A 17,391-nucleotide genomic window follows, 5' to 3' on the forward strand; every position below is an offset into this window, starting at 1 on the left:
CACTTTTAATAATCCCAATTGAAATAATTAATTTGATTCCTTTTTCATGAAATAATACCTTTAGAGTATTTTTCTCACAAACAGAAAGAAAGGAAAATCACAATTGATCACCAAGTAACAAACAGTAATCACCAGCCCTAGAGCCCTTCAGAAATTGTACAGAGGCTCACTGTGTTCAAGCATATACAAAAATACAATGTACTGCAAAAGCAGTCCAGGTTCAAAGTGTGCACTGATAACATTTTCACTATGTCAAGCTAATAATTTACATGACATCATGATATCAACACTGAAACATTTATTGTGCTAGCACTCAGCAAATAGACTTCAAATAGACTTACTACTTTAATAATGTTCCTATAATTATATTACATCATATTATCAACAAGTCTACTTGGAATTGCTATGCATCATCTTATATGCTAAATTGCATTTTGCTATCACATCCTCCCCCCCCCCCCCCCAAAAAAAAAAAAAAAATATATATATATATATACATGTATATATATATATATATGAAATATACACATAACTATAAACATATCAACAACAGAGACAAGAACAGAATCACAGAGCAGTTTAGTGAAAAAAATCTTTGATAATCTTTTTATCAATGTCCTAATTTTCATTATTAAAACAGTAACATATCTGTCAAAAAAGTGACATGCCTATAACACAGAATTGAAGAGGAAATTTTAATCATTTTTCCTTTCATTAATCATTAATGAACTTTTTGATCAATTCAGCTCACTAGTGGAAACAAGACACTTATTCATTGTGTGGGGTTACAATTTGTGCATGAGTACATGTATCTGTTTGTTCAAATACTGTAAAACGAGGAATTTTCGCGTGCATTTTAATTTCGCGAATTTCGCGAGCGCCAAAATTTGCGAAATTAAAATGCACGCGAAAGTTTGGGTCTACACTACATGCATTGAACGCCAGTGGCAATTCGCGAAAATTTCAAGCCACGAAAAAGGCTGTCGGCTCCAATTCGCGAAAATTTCATGCCGCGAATATATCATATTTTACAGTATTGTCATAATGACTGCTCCATACATCAAGATAATAACACGTTCTCTCTATGAGCAACATAATGACTGCATGACAGGGAAGAGTGACTATCATAGGCACCACATACAGACCTGTATTCACAGTGAAAACCACTCGATGTGCTTGTATAGGCCTATATATGGCTATTTCCAATAATATCTTATACCAACTTTAAACCCCTCCCCCACCCCCATCCACTAAAAAAAGCACATCGATGAATTCACTGAGCTTAGGATGGTCATAATCATCAATAGATATTTCCAAAGGACAAAGTTTATATTCTTGTACAAAAGAAATATGTGTATACATTTTGTACATGACCTGTGCTCGGTAAATCATTCATTCACAAACAAATGGTAATTCACAATTTCATCTCCTTTTGAAGACCTGTGACAGTACGAATAATGTGCAGGCAATTAAACATTGCAATGTAAACACTCCATGCAATACCAATAGCTTTTCTGGAAGTTACAGTAGCTTAAAGCTTAGCACTTTTTTTTTGGGGGGGGGGGATAAAAATATAATATGGACTTGGGTCAAAATGACTACTACAAAAATCTTGTAATAAATGTTGTTGTCATTTTATTTTATTTTTTTCTATTTAGGATGTCATTTTGTCCATTCATGCACCAACAAAAAGAGAACAACTGTTCAGATACCCAAGTGCTCCATTCATGCCCTGCAAAACAAAACAAAATAAAAAAAAAAACAATGACAAAAACCCCAACATATCAACAATGATCTTAAACTGCAATAAATAGTTTGATAGTCCTTAAAACAAAACACCTTGAATAGAAATATCCTGTACTACTGTTTTCTTTTCTTTTCCACCAAAAGGAATGCAATGGAAGCACGGTGAAATGCAATGTCAAAGATGATGAATACATACTGATTGCCGGTGGCCGGTAGTGGCAAGTCCCTGTGGCTCCTAATGTATTCCGAGTTTATATCCCTAAAGCATGGCCCAGTGCAGGTGTCGTGGCGAAGAAAGCGGCAGCGAAGAGTGAATGCACTGCAAATGAGTAAAGGAACACAGGCAGCGGGTGAGTGTGTGGACAGGCTGCAGCACAATACACTCACATGTAACACACTCAACTCACACAACACACACAGCACAAAGACACACACACACACACACACATGCATATACAATGTACACATACAGTGTACACATGATACACACAGACACATATATATACACACACACACCTACATGTACATTCCCATATTATAGAGAGGCGTTGCTAGAATGGATCAGTGCTCAGTTGCTACAGAAATGTGTCGCCTAAACCAAGAAGACAGAAGACCACATGCATTTGTTCCACACCATGGCTACAAAGCACACACATAAACACACACACAGAGGTAATGTGTGTCTATAGCACATGAATACATTTATGTACACACACTAAAAAATGCACCATGATGGTAAAGTTTGGTGTACACTGATTAATGCATTTTTCAAACCACAGCAAAAGCCTGTGCTCTACATTGTTTGCAAGCCAACTACATTTTATGTTGTGTGTTGGTTTCTAAATAATGTATTATAGTCTTTTATATTTTTTCTCTGGTATTTCATACAAATCCTTTTAGTGTCATACGAAGGTAGGTGTGTTATTTACATGCTTTTTTGTTCACTTTCTTTCAATATTACAAGTAATTTGGAGAACAAAACAAGTTTGCGTAATCGTTTGAGGCATTTAATGAGAACATTTTGAAGATAACTTTACCTATGAATCATCTGGCCCAAACACTTTTGAGTGGCATAGATTTTAAAGACCATATACACAAACATATTAAAGTATAGATATACACTGTATGTCAGTATGTATCTATTATATTTATTATATGTTTGAAGGTAGGTATATATATATAATGAATGTATCACCGCATCCACAAAATATGCAGAGGTTAATTTCAAAATCCACCTGAAAATAGGCATTTGGGATCAACACGGTCCATTTTCATTTTTCAGTATTATCTGAAACTACACAAAACCCTTCTTCTGCCTTTTTCAACTTGACCCATAAACTGAAGTTCAATTGGTGATTTTATATAGTTTTTGCATTATAAACTGTATAAGCTGTTATTTTCGCATGGGGTCAATTTTCGTGAATGTTGTGAATTGCAGTTGGATCACGAATTTAACATGCGAAAATGTCGCAATGCACTAGGTTATTGGTGCATTTATGATAGCATCGGTGTCAAATCGCGAAAACGACATCTTGCAATTGTGACCTCTTTATTTGTGAAAATATCTGTACGCAAAAACAACAGCTTATACAGTATCTACTCCAGTCTTCATTTATATTAACAAAGTAAAATGCTTGTAGACCCTCACAGGCTATTATATAGAGAAACAGTCAGCAGTATGAGTGAACCACTGACATACACCAGACACGAGTAGATTGTGCCTTACGGGAATTCAAGATTCAGAATGAATGATAATCTAATTATAGCTGTTGCTATTAAAACAAATCTGTGTGTGTGTGTGTGTGTGTGTGTGTGTATCCCATGCATACAGAGAAGTGAATCAGTGAACTCAAATACTGTAAGAGTGGATATTTCTGTGCATTTTGCATGACTAGATACATTGTACTAGAGCAAGAGTAAAAGCATGCAAAGATATTTGTTTGATAAATGTTTCACAATTAAAATCAATGTCTTGATTCTACAGATTTAAAAACATGCTCAATTCATCTTACCAGAAGGGTTTGAAAAATCAATTGCACAAATTAATCTCCTTTTACATAATATGCTTTATTTACGAGCCCTCTCCCTGAAAAGTAAGTCTAATAGACTTCAGAATTTTTACATGATTTCTGGTATGGAATATCAATCTTGCACAAGGTTTTAATCATTCCATACCTTTTAAATCTTATTCAATCTGTCAATTTATATTACTGTACATTCATGGACATACACTTAACAATAATAATATGACATATTGATTAGTTGCTACTGTTTTTTGTCTCTGCTGGTATTACTTTAAAATGCATCATTGTGCTTTGAGTCTGTACAGAAAAGGCACTTCATAATTTAACAGTTGTTTATAAATATTGGTTATTATCAAAAAAGTCATATAATTTTGAGAAAATATTTGTGTTTTTTATCGTATATATGAATTTTAAAATTATAAGGTGAGCTTTAAGAAATTGATATCTAAAAGGCCCTACTTCATTCCAGGCAAAATACAAAGAAGAAAAATATTAGAAAACTGTTTTGAAGGGTAGCTCACAGTCAGCTTAAGTCAGCTTATTTCACATTTTTCTTCCTTAATGATCTCCGACTTTACAAGGGTGATATGAGTAATGTGATGACGCACCACACATTTGATATTTATGGTAATGTAATGATGCACCATTATACAACATGACTGGTCACTAACATGATTGTCTAGTGGTCCTATATAAGGCAACTAAAATCTTCAGATTTGAAATGTTGGTGGTCCAAAAAAGAAATACACATGTAGGCCAATAATAAAAGGCCAAAAATAAAAGAAAACATAGCAATCCTTTTTGAATTCTAGTTGCCCAATTGGGCCACTTGAAGATAACCTTTACTAAAAGTTGGCAACCCGACTTTAGTCTTTAGTGGCCCCAGGCCACTATAGGCCACTGCTAATGTCAAGCCCTGTAGGCCAATATTTATGTACTTCCCTGCAACTCTCATTTGCTATCCCAAATTATCTCTTAGAGTTGGTTTTGCATTGAACTTTTGTACTCTAGTGGTAAGGACAACAATCAGAAAAAAAAATGACCAAAAATGTTTAAAAATCCAGGTCAGGGCATTCTTATTCCAAGTAAAATCTTTCTCTTCAACACAGCTACCAGTGGAATGTCTTGTGAAAATAATTCTTTACAGATTGTTATGGTGTAATAACATTGCATGAAGTGATAAAGCAGACTGCACTGAGTAGAAATTTATACAGTCACAGGAAATTGCACAATGAGCAAGAAATCAATGAAAATTTGTGCGAAATTAGTAAGACGAATTTTGGGAAACTGACCATGTGCATGACTGTTTGAATGCAATACATTGATATAAAAGAAGGCATTCAATAGATCTGTACATTATATGTATTTAGACCCTTTGCTCCTTATTTGATTGTGGCATGGATACATTCAAGACTCCATTTTAACTTCTCCTGTGAGAGTAAAAAAGATGCTGATGGAATACTAACTTTCCCTTGGGAATACTGTAAAGGAGGACATTTTAGGGCAAGAAATCTTTCGCACTCCATCTTTAATAGACAAGACAAATTCAGTGTGTTGTAATGCCATGGTATCCACATATAAAATAGTGTTTCATACCAGAAGCAAATATTTTGTTTTTATTTTTGCACTTGGCTTCATGTTGCGAGAAAATTTTAACATCCTGAAAATTCTACTTTTTCAGTATTTCATTCATTCCTCCGCTGAAGAGGGCATATCTGACATGTGATATGTCGTGACAAGTCCTCCAGACAAAGAAAGCTGATTACAAAACCCAATCTAACACCCACCCCTTCAAATGCTCCTTCCCCCCCCCCCCCCCCCTTCTTATCTTTATCCCCGGGGGGCTCAGTGATGATGCCTAGCCTAACTTCTCCTCATACAGTACAAGATTCTCACTGAGGTAACTTGTCATTCATAAATGCTGATGCATTAGTGCTGATTAAATTCACTGCTCCCTGCAGGGGATCCAGTCTACCGACTCTCGATCCAAAGGAACAGAACAAGATGAGATCTCTCTCGATGACCCTGCCCTGAAACTGTCTGACAAAATGCCAGAAGCATTTCTGAGAAACGTCGATTCACTCCTATCATTTAATTTGTCTCTCTCCTTCCACTCTATCTGTTCTTCTCTATAAACTGATTGATCTTAAGGCATGACTATCAAAGTATAATTTCTCACCTCCCTCAACTGAGAATTCACAGGTAGTCATGTCTTCATCAGCTACAGAAGGAAAAAAGACACATGAAAATCTAAGGTTCACATGGAAATTTCATTTGCAAATGAAACAGCCACATAGTTGAAAGGAATACTTTTTTTGTTAATTCATTGATTGCTCGATTTTGAGGCATGAGTACTGAAGACACACACTCTCTCTCTATCTCTCTCTCTCTCTAAAGTGAACATTCACAGGTTGTCTACAATGTGTATTTACATCAGCTACACACAGGGGGAAAAAGTGCATGAAACTCCACTGTTCACACAGAAATTTCATTTGCAAATGAAACATTTACATAGCTGAAAAGAAAACATTTTTGATTGATTAATTTCAAGGTGTGAATACTGAAGGCACTCTCCCTAAAGTGAAAATATTCACAGGTAGTCTACAATGTATGTTTACATTCAGCCATAGAAAGGGGAAAAAAGTTCATGAAACTCCATTGTTCACACAGAAATTTCATTTGCAAATGAAACATTTACACTGTAGGCCTATACTTAAAAGGAATACATCTTTGATTGACTGATTTCAAGATGTGAATACTGAACGCACTCTCCCTAAAGTGAAAATATTCACAGGTAGTCTACAATGTATGTTTACATTCAGCTACAGACAGGGAAAAAAAGTTTATGAAACTCCATTGTTCACACAGAAATTTCATTTGCAAATGAAACATTTACATTGTATACTTAAAAGGAATACATCTTTGATTGATTGAGTTCAAGGTGTGAATACTGAAGGCACTCTCCCTCACGTGAGATATTCACACAGTCACAAGCTTTGATTAGCTACAGAAATAAATGAGAAAAAGTGCATGAAACTTCACTGATTACATTGTAACAACGAAATGTCATTTGCCAATGACATAGCTTGAACCATTTTTAGCCGAGTACATGTCTTTTTTTTTGCCATATCAAAAATATGTCTAATATAGATAACAACTCAGTGTCTTGCCATGTCTGTATGCACTACAGGATTTAGTGTAAATGTTCAGTAATGTCAGGCACAAAAGATTGAATTTTATGTCAAACATATTTCATGAAATTAAATGCATAACTGACTGAGGAAAATGAAAACAAAAAATCAACACTGGGGATTGAGTTTACAATCCCTGTATGCTCTGCTACAACGTCAAAGGGTTTGTCCAATACAGGAACTTACATGTACATGTATCCAATTTATTGCTGTGGAAATGCAATTAAAAAACTTTTGCTACACCTCACAATGAATACATTTTGTTAGATGCTGAGAGAAAATGTAGCAGGCATTATAATGTCGTGAACAACATTTGCAAAACCAATCACAATGACTTTTTTTTTGCTACAGTTGTATCACAAAACGTCCTACATTTGCACCATACTGGGATGCACTTAGTAATGCACGAACTCGTCCAGTGAAATGATGACTTCCTTTTCACAAGATATCCTCCTCACTGCCTTGAATTATTTGTGCGACCGACAGCAGCCTTTATGAATTATTCATAGCGACTATGAATGCTACGCTCGATTCATATATACAGTGGAACAGAATTAAAAGCATGACGTGGTCGTTTCAGATAGCAGCGCTTAATTTAACCACTTCTCTCTATAATCTTATGATGCACACATAACCCTTGTCACAAATTCTGATAATGGTTTTTAAAAAAAAACATTGAGATCCATGTAATATGCCATATCAGGGTGACATCAAGGTGAACTTTAACATGTCAGCATGAACTTTCTGTTTGGTACAAGGGGAAATCAGATTATTTGCAAATGATTACGAGAATAAGAGAGGAGAGTTCATAACCATAATCCATAAATAACTCAAATTATAGCATTAAAAATATATTAATATGGCATTAAATCACAAGTAGCAATTTTCAGTTATGGTCTATGAAAAACATTGAATTCCAGTCATACCAGCTGAAATGTATTGGAATAAAAACTTAAACTGTGTATTAAAGTTATTGAGAATCAAATGTTCTTCTTACTTGGACTATGATGTTTCTGGTCAAAAGAAATTTGAAATTTTCTGCAATCTACTTAGAAACAATAGGATAGTTAAAATTTGTAGCTGAAAGCATAAAGCTAATTGCTAACAAAAACATTACATTCACCTGAATATTTTCTATGCAAAAAAAAATATATATATATATTTATGATTCTTTCTTTTTATTTCATAGTGTCTAGATTCTTTTTTTCCCCAAATACTCAGAAGTTGCACTTCTTTTCATGGAAAGAAACTCCCTCCTTGCTCGAGAATCAATAGACCCATACACCACTTCACAATTTCTTTTTCTTTAGATGCAGATGTATAAATCGAATGGCCTTAATACTACTTTAATTACCAAATTGAATTATATTTCTTCTAATAATTACGATGTTTAAGAGGTCATTTAATAAGTGATTAGAATAAAACAAAACAGCATGCAACTAACAATGGTTCCTTTTATACTGCATTACCTGCATCAGGAAAAATCTGTACCTAACCCAAATATGGCAGGACATGCTATGTCACACTCGGGCGCATATCGTCGCTGGGGTGACAAGACCTCGTATCTCAAAAATGTCAAATGTTCAGGAGAGCAAAAAACATGGCGGCCAAAGCACTGTAGTAAATGGGAAAGCCTTTCCTTTGACATGCCATGGTGGCTTCATTTTTGGAGTAAGACAGTTGGGATTTGGACAGGACATCACTTGACCCATTATTTGACCATTAAGCAAAAAAAAAATTTTTTTGACATTTTTGAGATACGAGGTCTTGTCACCCCAGCGACGATATGTTCCCTCTTGGATTCCCCACTGGAGGTGTAAAATACAAACACTATAGCACTGAATTATGGATAAAGTCATGTGGACTCTTCTTATGAATTATGGAATATTCTCAGCTGCTAAGGAATATATAAAGAATCACATCCCAACATCAAACACATCTTACACTTTTTGGTCTCAAAAAGGACCTTGCAGTATAGCTCTGTAACAAGAGGATACTTCCAACTCGAGGAAAATTTCACAAATGTTCTTTCGTTTTAATCAGAAAAGTTTTTTTCCATGTTAGTATTGAGTAGATTCACACACATACACACACACACATACACACACACATACAAATCCTGTCATACTTTTGAGGATTCACAAGGAAACAGTAACAAAATGATATTTTTGAAGATGAACAGACTCATCAAATTTTACCTTTAAAAATGTGGCAACATGGTTGAGGACACATGTGACTAGTACCATATTAGAAAACATAATATGTACAATTATTCTCAAGATTATGAAAGGGGTGAAACCAGACAATCAATTTCAAAATATCTTATTGTTGGTTATGACAAACAGTCAGTGGCTTTTTTTTTTCAGTGGCTTCTTTTATAAACTTGAGTGTTAATAGATGTTCTTTGTATACCATTTTGATTGTTAAAAAGAGCTTTGAGGTACTTGTGACAGTTTTCACACTACACAATTTAAATTGCATGTATACAGCTAATGCTAATTCGATAAATGATTAAATCCTTTGACTTTGTCTTTAATATCAGCTTTAAAGGTATTGTTTACCATTGGGAGCAGTGATTTTTTTAAAGAAATGTTCGAGTTATTACATTGATGCATATGTGTAGCAGTTGTACTGATCACAAAACATCCTACCACTGGAACTATTTTGCAGCACTAAAGCTGAGTTTTTGTTTCATCTGCAAATGGTATAATGCCTTTATACAAAGAATAATGCCTTTATACAAAGGTGAACTTTTTTCACTTTCCAAGACACCCTGCACCTAAAATTATGTAAATGTGGGCCTCACAAGGAGTATTTTATGAGTATTTCAACTGCGCCACCGATCCTTGGGCCTAATGATACATATGCCTATGTACGTGGTGGAACAAACTTCTGATTTCTCCACTCGCATGATATGCACGTCGCTCTAATAGCAAAAGGCTTTTAGGTACACTGGTACTATTAAATGATTCCGTGGGTTTGTTTGCAAAGTTGAGGAAGAAGACCTGGTATATTTGTAATGAATTCCTGGCAAGTCTCACTGTAGGCTATGCCGTGATGCTATACTACACCCTAAAGGATTCCAGATGCAGAAGAAAGACTGAATCGTGTGAAATGCATGTCAACATATTTTGCGTCATGAGAAATATGTGGCCACTTCTATTAATAGATTCCAATTGGATAAATATCATTTAGTACAGGCAAGCCCATCATTGCAATACATTCGATGAAGCATCATGTAACCCTTAAATCCTTTTTCTCTCTAAGTAAGAATCCTTCTTACTTTCTCCTTATGTATTATTCTATTACCTACACCCAGAGCCATTAAAGTATTATGATTTCAGTGTGCTCTCAAGAATTTCAAAATTCAGAAGTGTACATATTTTGGTACATTCATTTCCTTATCATGTCCGATGATACCAACACTGACACAAGTTTAAAGGTCCAATTTACCATTGGGAGCAGTGATTTAAAAAAATGTTCAAGATATCACATTTGATGCATATATGTGTAGGTCAGTTGTATCACGAAACATCCTACGATATAATAATTTTCAATAGAACCTAAAATATAAGGAGATATCATTATTTTTCTCAATAAACCGTAACGGTAGACGGTTTAGTCTGGAAACATTTTTATTATAACCATTGTTTACGTTTTGTATATTTAATAATACTTTAATTCAAATTTTTATATTGGTCATTTCTATCCCTAATTCACATTTTAGAACTATTTTGAAGCACAAATGCTGGGTTTTTATTTCTTCTGCAAATGGTAAATTATGCCTTTAAGATTATACCTACAGTACAGCTATATGCACAATAGGCAGAGGTCATCTATGCATACATTTATTTCTACATCAATGCATATTTATGTCTATGTCTATGCATACAATTATTTTCCTAAAAAAACAATAGAATAAGTGTATTTGCTTTCAAATACATATAATGTGTATTGTAAATTTCATTTCTTTATTAAAGGGATTGTATAATTTTGGTTGAGACCTAAATTCAGGTTTCTACAATGTTTTGTTAAGATAATGAGAAACCTCTTTAATACGAAATATGAAAGAGCATGTAATTCCAAAAGGGATTCAATATTTGATGAAAGTTGGTTTTGAAATGGCTAAGATATCCAAAACAGAGTAATCCTAATAAAAGGTGGAACCCATCTTTTATTAGGATTGCTTTGTTTTACTGTCTCAGCCATTCCAAAACTGATCTTCATCTACTATTAAACTTTGAATTCTGCTAAGAATGGTATGCTCTGTACATATTTCATACATGTAAGTGGTTTCTTAGTATCTCACAAAAAGTTAAAAGCCCAATCCTCATCTCCACCAACAATATACTATCCCCTTAAAATAAAAATAAAATGTAGGCTACATGTTAGTGTGTATATATGAATGCATGTAAATGTATTTCTGTATACTCCATGATGGCCTCATTAATAAATGAATGTCCTATCCAGCATTGTACACTCATTGGTGATTTAGAGTACATATATGAGTATCACTGTGTGTGCCTTTCTTGTTATGGCAGGCCCATACGCCATTTACAGCTCTCAGTTCGTGTAGCAGGTAATGCACAAGGCAAGCCTTGTTTGGACTCTATACCCCCCATCCCACCCCCCCCCCCCCCCCCCCCCCCCACCCCAGCACATCGCATTAGCACTTAAACGACCAGATGGAATCGGCCCGGTTATCAAATTATTCTTCAGAAGCCGGGCTTCGTGCTTGTGACGTAAATCTCTCGCGCATTAATGCGCGTCGTCTCAAGATAGAGATGTGGCGTGCTGCCACACTCGGCAAAAATTAATTTTCCTGAAAACCAGACATTAGACACCAGCAGCTTCAAAGAGATTGCAGGTTGCAAAGCGCACATCTGGCAAACAACTATCACAGGAAGCACACAAAATCTCTCTGCGCCCACATCACACAAAATCCACAAAAAAGCCAGTGTTCCATTGATGTTCCAATAGTCCTGAATGAAAAAGGTTTATTTGCAGATTTTTTTGACATTTTTCGTCTAGATTCACAGTTGGAAAGCACTTATACAAAGTGTCGTTCTTTAATTGTAAGTACAAGTGTGGGTGGTTGTTTTTTTTGTCTCATATTGGATTTTTACATTTTCCATGTGCATAAAAAGCCCCACAGAAACTCCACATGAAGAGAGCAAGCAGTAGCTCTGACTGGTACTTTAACATGCGCATGAATACACCACTTTGTACCACTACCAAAGGTTTTATGATGGTCCAAAGCAATCCCTTCACAGAGGTTGCAACGGAGTTTTCATTCCCCACTTCATTCAACAAGCGCACGTAAAACAGAAGGTAACTCAGTGTACTTGCATAATTTGGTCCTTAAACTTCAGAGCCCCATTTTTCAAAAGTTGAATTCATGAATGTTTATTAATTATGCATTATATCAAACATATTTGTGTTAAATGTTTAATTCTACATCATATCACACATATTTGTATCAAATGTTTAATCCTTCACCATATCACACATATTTGTGTTGGGAAAGCAGCATTGAATGTGAACAGGCATGGCATAAACATATCATTGCTACTCAGCTAAGACTCTTCTCTTGCAGAATTTGACATTCCCTTTATAACTTAAAGTTGTTTCAATGAGTCAGAGTCATGTACACACAAGAAATGATGAAGGGAATTCACTTTTAACAATTGAAGACCTGAATATAAGAACGACCCAAGTCCAATTTTTGGCCAAATTCAGTTTGACATGGGAAATTGTAGCTTATGCATGGACTCATCTTGTGTATAAATGATAAATCCCAATTACCCCCAGAAGTGCCTGAAATAAATGAGTTAAATCTTATATGAATGTAAGAATGAAGGACTTGGGTCATTCTTACATTCATATTATAGCGCCCTCTCTCGTCCTTCTCTCATCTCTGTAGCAGAATATCATGCATATGAATCAAAGAACGACCCAAGTCCATCACACAAAATGGCCTCTCCACAATTAATGTAAATGTTAATTGTCATAATAATATATGTTATAATTTGTATATACAATGTTGCTTTCCCATCACAGTTAAATAGAATATTATTGGACAAATAAAAAAGATATGAAGTTTTTTAAAGTTTACTCTAATGGTCTTCCATGGACTTGGGTCGTTCTTATATTCATATACTCAATTTACTCTAAATAACCAGTTGAAGACTAGACCCGAGTATACTCAGGCAGGTGTCTATGGGAAATGCATGTATAGCTAAATCAGCTCATTGTCAAAGGGTTAACCCGTTGAGGGTGAGTCCCAAGTATACGCGGGCAATTGTCTATGGGATATGTGTGTTGTAGTACAATCAGTCCATCCTCACTAGGAGAAGTATCAAATTCTACAAAGTCCTATCAACAAGAGCACTGTATCATCATGGTTGAAATGAATGGTATTTTCATATAATATGTATTAAAGATAATATCTTATGAAACCACTGCACAATATATAAACGGTAATATAAAATGATTGGATAATAGCGAACCTAATCAAAACAATTCCTAGGTCTTTGTGTATAACATCAATTTATTTTTTTAAAAATCCATGAAAAGAGAAATCAACAGCCACATGATATTCAAACCATATGCAATGTCTTTACAAGAAAAACAGAAAGCAGGATATCATAATTACCCAAGATGTGCAAATCTTCCAAAGAATACATATCTCACAGTAGAAATGCCTTGAAAAAGAAATCATCTCCAAGTCAAGCATACATGTATATTCCCTCCCTAGAGTTGGCAGTTCTCGTCCCCTCGTTTCATTTCACACCCATCAGCAGCCTCCACTAAATATTGCATGGAAATGAAAAGAGGGCCATCAAAGCAGACTCTTCACTATTTAACAGACCGGCGAAGGCCATCCAAGCAAAGGTTTATCATGTTCACTCCACATGTAAAATTGATTTTCCTGAGAGGACGATAAGACACAGAATCCCCATTAACCTTAAAAAACCTCTTGTCTTTTTAACATTTAAACTCCTGCCCAAAGTGTAGTTTCTCAGTGTTATTACGATACACAGAAGAGAGGACGCTGTTTAATGATGGAGGCATTATAATGATCCCATCAGTTGTGAGCCATCATTATAAAAGCCTGCTAGACTCGTCGCCCATCAATTTTCCCCGTTTTGGCATTTGTAATCTCTTTTGTTACTGAAATCCAACCACAGAAATGGACAGAAAGCCAGATATATCAGATTTAAATGCACATTGTATACACAGTTTTGAGCAAACTGGCTTTGACTGGGGGGGGGGGGGGCATTTTAAAGCACTGTAGGTCAGTACAAAATACAAACTTGACATGCTTCAAGTTAAAAAAACAAAAACATTAAAAAAATCTTCTTCTTTTTTTAATTGTACTTGAACTTTGTACCTTAGATACCAGGTAGTCTTATTGAGCTGAATATAATGAGATTTGATATTTGATATTAAACAAATTGGGAAATCCTTCATTTTTACTTTTTAGCCCATCACATCATTTTGCAGTTCCCTCAGCTTCAATATCAGTGACTTACCTGAAAATGAGATATTCAATCACAAAAACAAAAAAGAATACTAAAACTTATCATTAAGCATATCACACCATTTACCAATACTCTCTGCTTCAGTATCTGTGACTTTATCTGGGCATGAACTATAATATTTTGAAGCTTGAAAAAAAAAAACTGAAATTGTATTTTTTAGCAAATTACACTATTCTGCATCAGGTTTAACATTCAAAGGTACAGTTTACCTTCGCGAGCAGTGATAAACAAAAATGTTCAAGATATCGCATGTTTGATGCATTCATATGTAGGTCAGTAGTATCACAAAACATCCTACCAAGTAAAAATTTTGCAGTAAAGCCTAAAATATAAGGAGATATATCACTATTTTTCTTACTAAACCATAACTGTAGATGGTTTATTCTAGAAATATTTTTATTCACAATTGTTCACATTTTGTATATCAACAATACTTATCATTGATTATACCAATTTAAATCTTTACATTGGTTGTTTCTATTCCTAACTCACATTTTAAAACTATTTTGAAGCAACTGATTGACAAATTGCCCTACATCGATGTAAATATGCACTGAATTGATCAGTGGTTTTAGTAGTAGCCATGATGTAAAATCATGGGCGCACATACTCGAGCTGGATTCAAACTTACGACCTCCTGATCTCCGGACAGGTGTCATCTCCACTAGACCACCAAGCTTGTATATTTTGAAGCACCAAAGCTGGGTTTTTGCTTCATCTGCAAATGGTAAACTATGCCTTTTAGAAAGAAACAGCTCGGTAATTGCATTAGATGTACTACATATTATAAGTAGTCTCGGAAAGACAGGGTGGATTTGAAGGCACAATGAAAAAGTCACATTTACTGCACATTTAAAACATGTTTGACAAGTTTGACTTAGTTACTTTGTTTCTGGTAATAAAAGAATTAGCAGTTCCTCATCCTAAGTTGTCCCTTGCTGAAAGGGGTGGTACAGTATTGGTGGAGATGAGAATTGGGCTTTTAACTTTTTGCGAGATACTAAGAAAACACTTACTAGTACAGAGCATACCATTTTAAGAGGAATTCAAAGTTTATTTGATGAAAATCGGGTTTGGAATGACTGAAACATCAAAAAACAAAGTAAAACAAAGCGATCGTAATAAAGTGTGGGTCCCACACTTTATTAAAATCGCTCTTTTTTGGATATCTCAGCCATTTCAAAACCAATTTTCATCAAATAAACATTGAATTCCTCATAAAATTACATGCTCTTTCATATTTCATAAGAGGTTTCTCATTATCTGACCAAAAAAAATGTTAGAAACCTGAAATAAGGTCTCAACCAAAAGTGTACGATCCCTTTAACCAACTGAGGACGAGTCCCGAGTATACTCGGGCAGGTGTCTATGGGAAATGCCTGTTGTAGCAAAATCAGTCCGTCCTCAATGGGTTAAGAGATATGCTTCTTACAACTGACTTGCACATATATATACAGGTTGGCCTACTATTCAGGACTATGCATCATTCAGCAGGATCTACTTTTTGCTGTTTTATTGGTAGATAGCAATGTCACCTCTGACATTTGAAATGAATTACAATGCTAGGTAAAAGTATGATACCATCTGCATGTTCCTTGAGGGTTTGATACTTGGCTTAAACTTGACGAGCAAAATGAAATCACTGAGAATTATGTCACACTGCCTTTACAATTCTACAGCCTTGTGCCTTCAAATTTCATTTTGAATTTGGTGATGTCACGAAAGGGAGATTTCATTCAACATACAAAGATAAAAAGAATAATGAAATCTAATGGTAGTGGTGTTATATACCCATGGTGGTATCTTCAGTGTTAACATTGTTCTTTCAGAGGGCCCTGCCATTATCATTACCCTAGCATTTGCCAGCTACCCATTTAATACACCTGGGTCTAAAAGAACATTGCAGGTATAACCATCAAGTTCAAGGACGTAAGTTCTCTGTTTGTAGGATTTTAACTATTACACTTCCATCCACAAACCAAAGTACAGTAAGCTGAAAGGCAGATTAAGATTATGGCAAAATGTTAATAGTGTCAAATATCATTATCAACATCTCAAAACTTTGAGTACTTTAATACTTTTATTTAAGCCGAAATCATACTTCACAAATTTTTGCAATTCAATACACTCACCCAATAAACCCATTGACATTATTCAAGATGTAGGCCTATTAGGTGCATTCACATTACATACCCATGGTATCAACCATAGATATCACAGTATAATGTGTTGTCACTGTTCTCCGTGGCAAAAATACTACCCAATAATAAATATCTGTGGTATTCCAGTCAGTATCAATCTCATTAATGAAATCCGGAAATGCTATACACGTCTCCAATTTAGGCACTTGGCAGAGGCATTTTCTATATGTTTTTGCAAGGGTTTGATTTTTGGGAACTTTGCAAATTGCTGTTGGACCACAAATTTAACAACACACAAACATGCTGTCATCCACTAGGGTAATAGTGCACATACATTAGCCTGGTGGTGTTAATTCGTGAAAATGTGTGTGACCTCCTCATTTGCTATAAAAATATCTGTATGTGAAAAATAGCAGCTTACAAATACAGTATCTCCTACTTTGAGAAGACAGGAAGTGTGTCGCGTTATGTATTAAATACACTGCAGTGTGGTGGATGGTACAGTATATTTCATGACATGATTTCCACTCAAGGCTAGCATGCCATTTTGTGAAAAGTTTGAATTATCACCATAAATTTCACAATGGTACATTTCCTGATATACTTTGTAAGGTATTACGGGGTGTAATTGTGGTCACATTATAAATGCAATACAGCACAAAATACAGTGTCTGTATTCCACCGTGATGGGCCTTTGGTAATTCTGTCATTTCCATACATGATATACCAAGTTCCGGAAAGCAGT

At 35.1% G+C, this 17,391-nt stretch overlaps 1 long non-coding RNA gene across 1 annotated transcript in view; it reads right to left on the minus strand.

The window, feature by feature from the left end:
* The window catches only part of LOC139725507 (uncharacterized), a 71,106-nt gene that overhangs the window by 12,817 nt on the left and 40,898 nt on the right, over nt 1–17,391 (minus strand). Inside the window, exon 2 of the long non-coding RNA XR_011710554.1 lies at nt 1,943–2,065. This is a non-coding gene — a long non-coding RNA (uncharacterized lncRNA). The remainder of the gene's footprint in view (nt 1–1,942; nt 2,066–17,391) is intronic.

Source organism: Diadema antillarum, unplaced genomic scaffold (genome assembly GCF_040938485.1).
Source record: "Diadema antillarum isolate AM-2024a unplaced genomic scaffold, OU_Dant_1.0 seq00000048_RagTag, whole genome shotgun sequence".
Lineage (NCBI taxonomy): Eukaryota > Metazoa > Echinodermata > Echinoidea > Diadematoida > Diadematidae > Diadema > Diadema antillarum.